The sequence below is a fragment of the Ascaphus truei genome, chromosome 11 (assembly GCF_040206685.1).
Source record: "Ascaphus truei isolate aAscTru1 chromosome 11, aAscTru1.hap1, whole genome shotgun sequence".
NCBI classification, from domain to species: Eukaryota; Metazoa; Chordata; class Amphibia; order Anura; family Ascaphidae; genus Ascaphus; species Ascaphus truei.
The window spans coordinates 8,678,794-8,687,794 of NC_134493.1; the positions used below are offsets into that span (position 1 = coordinate 8,678,794).

Genomic DNA, 9,001 nt, shown 5'->3' on the forward strand with positions numbered 1-9,001 from the left:
GTGACCCCTGGTGGTCACTTGTTCAAGTGTTGGTTATATATTTTTCCCTATGCACCAAGTTTTTTATTACCTGTACTATTAGGTGAGCGATTAGTCACTATGTTTATTTGAACTAGGGAATAGAACTTTGAGAGATTAGTACACAACAGAGCCAAGCCTTAGGGTATGAGGCAGAACACTTGTGACAACCAGGAAGGGTTATGCTCGGCAGGGAAGCATTGTGGGAAAGGTGTCTTTAAAGGTCAGCAGAAGGGGCGTGTGACAGCATTGCTTTAATGAGTGAACCCAGGGTGGTGCTGCAGTAAATATCAGGAGCAGTGTTCCAGGGCTGCACTGGTCTGTAAGGCAAGGCAAACAGTAAACTAAGGTGCGGATCCGTTACAGAGACACTGTCTCACGGTAAATACTGCAGACAAAAATACTGTACCATTATCTATGGTGAGTCCACTGTCTGTATGTATTTTCACTTCTTTCTTGAGTATGATGAGCATTTTGGATGCCTGCCTATAGTAGGGGGAACACATTTGGTGAACCAATTGTCACTGTGCCAATGTGCAACTTTTCACCCCCCCATACTACTGAACAGAGAAGCTCAGACACTTATCTTCTGTCTTCATCTGTTAGTCCAATAACCCCATGTTAACTCCACGGTGTTTCGATGATGTTACATCCCTTCCCAAGAATGACTCTGTCACATGGTCTACTACAACCAATCAGATTGTGAAATATAGTTCTCACAATCTGATTGGCTGAAGTACCATGTGACAGTTGTCATGTTTTATTACTCTACATTTTGGACATGCTTTTGTATTAGGGTGACCATTGACTGCTATAGTAGCTTATCTTACCCATATTATATGGGTATGATGTACTACTATGCCACTCAATGGGTACAGGGTGGGTATAGTGGATCCGAGGTAGGTGGTTAGACCTCCCGGGTGGTTAGCGGGGAGGGTGGGTTAACCTCTTAATTACTATAGCGGTTATTAACCGCTAAGGGGATTAAAGGGTTACGGGCCATTAGATTGTATTTTTTATGTATTCTTTCTGGCAATGGAGAATATGGCCCTGCAGTATGCTGATGAGGACACCCTTCATAATTGCAGGGGTAAGTAGAAAGGTTTTTATTTACTTTATTTATGCTGCCTGGCTAATGTTTTGTTTAATAATGGACAAATGATCTATTATCCATATCTGGATAATAGTTATTTTGCACATTACTGTACTGTATGTGTTTGGGGGAAGGGAGGTGTATTTATTGAAATGGAGGCCATCTTTATTTTTTTTACAACACAAATGGTACCGCAGGCCAGCGGGGACCCACGGGGTACACCCAAGGACCCCCGTGGGGCCCATGGACAGCCTCTATTAATCCTGTGTATAAAAAAAATAATTATGGTTTTATGTGGTGGCACAGAGGGTGGGTTGTGTATTGGTGTTTATTACATATTGTAATGGTTATTGTTGTCTAGGAGGAGGATAGCAGGGCTGTTGTGTGTATTTTTGTTTATTGTGGGTAGTGGGGTTGGTTGAAGGAGGTACTTGCCCCAAGGTTGGGTGTTTAGGCCTACCGGGTGGGTAGCGGGAGGGGTTAACCCCTTCAATACCTTATCGGGATTAACGGCTAAGGTAATGAAAGGTACCTTATCAGGATTAACAGCTAAGGTAATGAAGGGGTTAATTTTCACCCGCAACAGCCCCACTACCCACCTAAAGCATAGGAAGGAAGGACAAATATAGCTCTTAAATTTCAATGCTTTGAATGACTGTTGCATGCCATTATATTTGTCCATGTCACATAATACCAAACGATACTGCATCTTCATCAGGGCATCGTTGTCTATGGTGCCCCTGCTGTTATAGACCATGGCACTACTCAACAGCATGGACAGGGAGAGGATAACATTGTCATTCTGTGTTTCACCCTAAAAAGACATGTGGCTGACTATGTCACTTGAGAGTTACACTGTACTTAAAAAGCTACATTCTGCAACCTCCTCCAACTTACCTTTTTCACGTCTCCCAGACCCTCCGTGTCCAGTAAAATCAAGGTGTGCTCTCGTTTCTTGGGATGAGGAACACACCACATCCAGATGCCCTTTGTCTTCGCCTCAACTGTATGTCCCAAAGGAAACCCGTCTAGAAGAGATGGTTTATGGTGACTATCAACACCGCCCTTTCTGTCGCTTTACTTTTGCCTTTTGATTTTAACGCAGCGCTATTCAGATTGAGAAGTTAAATAATAGATATTTCCCAAATGTACAATGTTTCAATTTAGATCTGAGGGTTAAATACATCTGAATTTATGAACAGTCTGTGGGCTGCTGGCTCACGGCTGTATAATATACAGTACATGGCCATATTTACGAAGGGGTGGTCCTGAATAAGTTACAGTCCATTCATTAGATAGTGTCTTATGGAGTACCAACCACTAAGAAGATATCCCTGAATCTCACCCTTCCATGCTCCTGCAAGTTTGTTCATCAGGTAGGATTTTCCTGAACGATATGGTCCTACAATGGACACCACCACCACCGGCTGCGAGATCTTCTCCAGGACCTTCTTGGCTTGTGGTTCACAGACATCCTTTTATTGAGCTTGTTCTCAATCAAGCAAATGGGGGAGACCATCTTTGGGACTGGAGCCACGGTTACCTGTATAGGTAATGTCACGAGAAAAAGCTTTTCACTCTGGGGAAACATTTCTAGTGAGAAAATATCCAGGAGCCTACATGTGTATGCCACAGTGGATATAATTCCACGTCTGGAGACGCATTAAATCTAGTAATACTCTCTGTGAGATAATGTTACATCCCTTCCACCTCTCCACATTCTTTCTGATTGGGAAGGTCACTCCTCCCGGTCAATACTCTGGGATAGTGGCCAATGTGAGATGTTAAACTCATGGCTCATGAGTCGTACTGACAAATCAGAAGACACAATCTCCACCCCTCTAAGCACATTTCTCAACACCTTGTACAATGAAGCGAGGGTACTGTAGTTTAAAAGTAAGGATGAAAAAAAGACGGCGGAGCACAGCGTTGAAAAGTAAGGGCTGGAGGAATATGATATGAAATGTTATTTAATGAGCAAAAAGTGAGTACATGAAGGCAAAACCTCTGACACATTTTTACTCTTTCATAAAGTGCCAGGATCGGCCTAAAAAAGGCGACAGAGGTTTTACCTTCATGTACTAGCTTTTTGCTCATTAAATGCCATCTCATATCGTTTGCTTCCTGCCCTTATTTTTCACAGCTGTGCTCCGCCATCTTTTTTTCACCCTCGTGTCTTGGTCTGGCAAAGCCCACCAGGAGCATTCCAGAACATTAAGAGATCTGATACCGTAAGGACTCACACACTTCTAGTAATTCTGCTTGAAATTCTCTATGTCCATGTGTGTCATTATTATTCTTCATTACGGGGCATGTGGTCTGATCGGTTGTGAGGGATAGTTACATAGTTACATAGTATGTTACATAGTTACATGGTTACATAGTTACATAGTAGATGAGGTTGAAAACCTATGCTAAATTTAGACAACAGATACTTTATCCTATATCTATACTTACTTACTGATCCAGAGAAAGGCAAACAAAAAACCCCAGTGTCATATCATCCAATGAATCTCAAGGGGAAAAATAAATTCCTTCCTGACTCCAAGAATTGGCAATCGGATGAATCCCTGGATCAACATCCTTCCCATGTATACTTATTTGATACGGTGGCAGCCGCCTTTAACCTCCTGCGGCCATTTCCCCGTGATTTTTTTAATCGCAGGCAGATGCGGCATGTTTTTGGCCATTTTGGGCGCCGCGGGCGCTTTTATTGTTTAGCGCTATTAGCGCTGTCTGATGAATGCGGCTGACACGCGGGAAAGTCCGTGACAAATGGAAAACATCTCCGAATTTTTTCGGGGATGTTGGAGGATAAAAGGGGCCGCAACAGTATATCCCTGTATAGTACCTTTCCTATCTAAAAACATGTCCAACCTTTTTTTGAACAAATCTATTGTATCTGCCATCACAGTCTCCATGGGAAATGAATTCCACATTTGAACTGCCCTTAGAGTAAAGAACCCTTTCCTTTGTTGCTGGTGAAATCTCCTTTCCTCCAAACAAAAAGGATGCCCCCGAGTCCTTTGTACTGCCCGTGGGATGAATAGTTCTTTAGAAAGCTCCTTGTACTGTCCCCGAATATATTTGTATATAGTTATCATATCCCCCTTAGAAGCCTCTTTTCTAATGTAAATAAATCTAATTTAGCTAGCCTCTCCTCATAAGTTAGAATGTCCATCCCCTTTATTAATTTGGTGGCTCTTCTCTGCACTATCTCCAGTTCTATAATGTCTTTTCTAAGGAGTGGTGGCCAAAATTGTACTCCATATTCAAGGTGTGGTCTTACTAATGCTTTGTAAAGGGGCATAATTACTGTATGTTTACTTCCTTTCCATCCATTGCCCTTTAATACAAGATAAGATCTTGTTTGCCTTTGCAGCTACTGCATGACTTTGGGCACTATTGCCAAGCCTGCTGTCTACAAGCACTCACTCCTAAATCCTTCTCCATCAAGGATTCCCCCAATTTATCCCCATTTAATTTGTAATTCGCCTGTTTATTCTTGCATCCCAAATGCATAACCTTACATTTATCTGTATTAAACCTCATCTGCCATTTACCTGCCCACGTTTCCATCCTCTCCAAGTTCTTCTGAAGAGAAATTACATCCTGCTCTGATTCTATTACCTTACACAATTTAGTATCATCAGCAACGATGGAGACTTTGTTCTCGATTCCAACCTCAAGGTCATTAATAAACAAGTTTAAAAGCAGGGGTCCCAGTACCAATCCCTGAGGTACTCCACTCACGACCTTAGCCCAACCTGAAAAGTTCCATTTATGACAACCCTCTGTTGGCTATCCTTCAACCAGTTTTCAATACTGGTGCATATATTATTAATGATACTGATTATGGATAGCTAGACTCCTTCCTAGATGGGGCTGCAATTCTTCCATTCCTCCCCCAACGTCCAGATAAATAACAGGACTGGTTCAAGAGTATGCGTGCTCTTTTTTCAAAATATATGAGAAAGCTTAATATGATTAATCCCCTATATCAGGGTTTCCCAAACTTTTTTTTCCGTGACTCGGTTATTTTTGAACTTCTTTTTCGTGACCCACTAAAAATGTTATCGCCTATACTGGCCTATAGGGCCTGCACAGACACACACACAGCCACTGATACACACGCACGCAGCCACTGACACACGCAGCCACTGACACACACACTGATACACACACGCAGCCACTGACACACGCAGCCACTGAGACACACACGCAGCCACTGACACACACACGCAGCTACACACTGACACACACACGCAGCTACACACTGACACACACACTGACACACACAGGGACACACACAGGGACAAACACAGGGACACACACAGGGAAACTTGGGTGGGAGGGAGGGGGCCAGGGACACTTGGGTGAGTGGGAGGGGGCCAGGGACACTTGGGTGGGAGGTGAGGGTAGCCAGGGACACTTGGGTGGGAGGCAGTGACTGGGTGGGGTGACTTACCTGGCCGCCGGACGCTTTCCCCTGCTGCCCCCGATATCCCCTGCTGCCCGGGATGGGAGGTGGGCTTGGGGGCACGGGAGGTGGGCTCGGGAGGGGGTGCCATGGGAGGTGAGCTCGGGAAGCTGGCCGCGGGGGAAAGCGGGCCGCAGTAGGAGCTTGTACTTCCCCCTCCGTCCCATGTAACGTGCGGGCCGTAGGGGAGCTGGTACTTCCTCCTCCATCCCACGTTGGGAGCGGGGGGGGTGGGAGGAAGGGAGCGGGCCCTGCTTGCCCTGCGCAAGCACGCGGGACAGCGGGGGGAATCGCCGCCAATTTTTTTTACTTGAGCGGGGGGGGGGGGGAGGGGGGAGACACCGCGCGGCCAGCCTCGCTGCGACCCGGCAATTTTGGTGCCGTGGCCCGGTGCCGGGTCGCGACCCACCATTTGGGAAACGCTGCCCTATATTATGATTCCATTCTATTGAAGGTTATGAACAGTCCTATACAACTACAGAAGAATATCCTTTCAGAATATGGGTGTTTTATTACCATAGATGTGTTTCTCCCATAAACTTTACTTTTGGAATACACGACTGCTTGAGAAGGCATTATATCCTCCAGCTGTGACACATCTTCCCATCTCAATCTCTTGCTCTACCTTGGTCTGCAACTAATGCACATATCACACGACCTGGACAAAGGGGTCACACCAAACCAGATATTGAAGGTCAGGGCTTTAATATTCAACCCTCTTTCTGTTTGAGCGACGAGCGATACGCTCAATTATAAAGCGTTACAGGACAATCCTGCAACTCAATAAACGCTGTGGACCAAAACCCACACGTTGGGTCCATGGCTGCTTAGGTGATGTTGGACCAGTGATGGACCACACACACACCACACTGCAAACTCAACAAGGACCCTGGAGACCTTCGTATATAGAATGACAGCTCTCCTTCCATGGGATTGGGAAGCTTTATATTCATTCAGTTCCTGCTTGAGTGGGAACTAAATATCCCCTTGTCACAAACCCGTTAGCAGAGCCCTCCGGCAGTGAAAGGGTGGAGACAGTCAGAAGCGCACAGGTGGAAAACATGCGTGTCTGTACCTCTCTCTCACTCTTTGTATCGTTGTGTCTCGCTCTTGTTTTTCCTCTTTGTACTTCCAGTAGAGTTTTTCATCTCCCCCTTTCTCTCTGTGTCTGTACCCATCCTGTTTGCGGTCTCTCTCCTCTTCCTCTATCTCCTTTCCTCCCTCTGTCCATTTATCTCTCTTACATGGGGATTTTAGCTCCCTCTCGTCCTGTTTCCTTCTCTCTTTCTTGCCCCTGCCTCTCTGTGTCCCTGCTGACCTCTGTCACAGGTTTTATCTTTGGCCAGCAGTGTGAGCAAAAATGAAAGTGAAAGAGAATACAACATGTGGTTTCTTTGAAAAGGCAGAGCAGAAATAAGCATTTCTTATAAACTTACAACCCAAAGATACAGAGGTGGATCAGGGATTGTCAGTACTTGTAAACCTTCTCTACACATACATATCCCGCTTTTAAAATGTGATTTATTTAAAAATATATATATATATATACAGTATCTTTGGGCTTTTCCTGTGGGAAGCACAGTGCCACTGCTTTACATGTCTTTGTAAACAATGAGAAGTATCCACAGCAAGGAGAGATAGGGCAGGATTCACTAAATGCTGTTATATCAGGGTCAACTCTTTGGCGATGGGTAATGTCATGTTATTTTGGATAACGCAATGTTATCTCAACCCTTGGGTACCCCTACGTCAGGGGGTCTGGCACTTTGGGGGCTTCATTATAATTACTGTAGCCAATTTCCCCCTCTGAGGTTGTGACCCTTGTATGTAGTTACCTCTGTTCGGTCGGGAGAGTTGCGGCCAGTGGCGGGGGCGTGGGGATGCGCGTGCACACTTGTCGGAGCTCCGAGGGAGGGGGCATGCAGCGGGAGGTTGCTGGTGTGCGCCGAGAGGGCGATTGCGTCGCCGGGTGCTCCGGTGATTGCGGAGAGAGCCTCCATCTTATGGAAGCTCACACATGCGCAGGGCAGCGGAGGCGGCCCTTCTATGTTGCACATGGCAGTGGAAAAGTGCGCGAACACTAGCCAATCAGGGAGGGCTCTTGGAAGGGACTACAAGTCCCATGAGCCTTAGTAGTGTCTCGTCTGACGCCAGGGAACATGCAGGCGGAGTGTGACAGGGAGAGATAGGGGACAGAGGATCCGTGTAGAGGGCAAGTAATCCTCTATACTAGGCCAACATATACCCCCCCCCCCCCCCTAGGGCCAAGATAGGCCCTGAATCAACTCTAGCTTGTGGCTGCTACAGGGTCAGGCCCTAGCATAGGTAATGGATCCTTGTAGTACCTGGATACATTAGCGGCACAGCAGACACTGAACTCCTTGAAGAGAGGTTTGGGAGCAGGCCTCACTGAATAGACTGCAGAGACATTGCTTTGGTGGGATCACCTTGACGACGTCGGTGTGGGAGAGAGGATCAGCGGATCCTTTGCGAAGCCTCATCAGACCAGGTGTTGCAGTGCCCGGCAGGTAAAGGTCAACAAGTGCACCAACATACCGGTATATAACCAGGCACTGATCACGCCTATAAGGGTGGGTTCTTTGGGGACACTGTAGGACTAGTGGCCAAGGGACTTAACATACTGTGGAACTCTTGGGGACTCTGTGTGAGGTACACAGTACTCTGGACACGGCGTGGGACACGGTGGTGGGTAGCATTTCAGAAGAGTAAGCCCTGCAAGGCGTGTGGTATTCATAAGGGAGAGTAATCTTTTGGTAAAAATCAATCGCACTACAGTAAACATCGCGTTATTTTACACTGTGTGAGTGTTATTATTGTGTCCTGTGAGGGGCTGCTTTCGCTTTGCTGGGATCCCTCACAGGTGGAGACGCTGCACCAGAGTAAGTATACATCCCAGGCTCTCCTTGGAAGAGGCTCAGGCTCCTGGAGCCAGCAGGTATACTGTAAGAGCAGCATTGGTAGATTCCATCGTTCTGGGGTAAACATGGCTACATAACACAATGTTTTTGTCTTGCCTATCGCTCACAGTGTACACAGGGCTGTCATAGAACTGTTGCAGACACAGTCCCTGCCCCATAGAGTTTACAATCTACTTTTTGATACGTGAGGTACAGGGAGTTAAAGTGACTTGTCCAAGGTCACAAGGAGCCGAAACCAGGATCTGACCCTGGCTCCCCTGCTTAACACTCACGGGGCTATGCACTAAGCGGTGAGCTTTTTGCGCTGGCGTGAAAAAAAATTCACGTCCGCTAAAAAGTGAAGCCCGGGAGGCGCATGCGCGATGGTGTGGTGGGTAGCTGCTTAAGTTGAGAGCTCCTGCCCCCGCCGCAAGAATAGCACATTGACATATGAGATAAAGTTTGTTTTTGCCCACACAACTCCCATATATT

The 9,001-nt window shown here is 46.4% G+C and overlaps 1 long non-coding RNA gene across 2 annotated transcripts; it reads right to left on the bottom strand.

Moving 5' to 3' along the window:
* Window positions 1-516: 516 nt before the first annotated feature.
* LOC142463027 (uncharacterized) lies at window positions 517-8,717 on the bottom strand. Of its 2 annotated transcripts, none has more exons than XR_012787341.1 (4): window positions 6,667-8,717; window positions 2,430-2,654; window positions 2,009-2,139; window positions 517-1,925 (listed from the first exon to the last, which is right to left on the bottom strand). It is a non-coding gene; the product is annotated as an uncharacterized LOC142463027 (long non-coding RNA). The 2 variants fall into 2 exon arrangements; XR_012787340.1 differs by having other exon boundaries at window positions 2,457-2,654; window positions 6,667-7,787.
* Window positions 8,718-9,001: the final 284 nt, after the last annotated feature.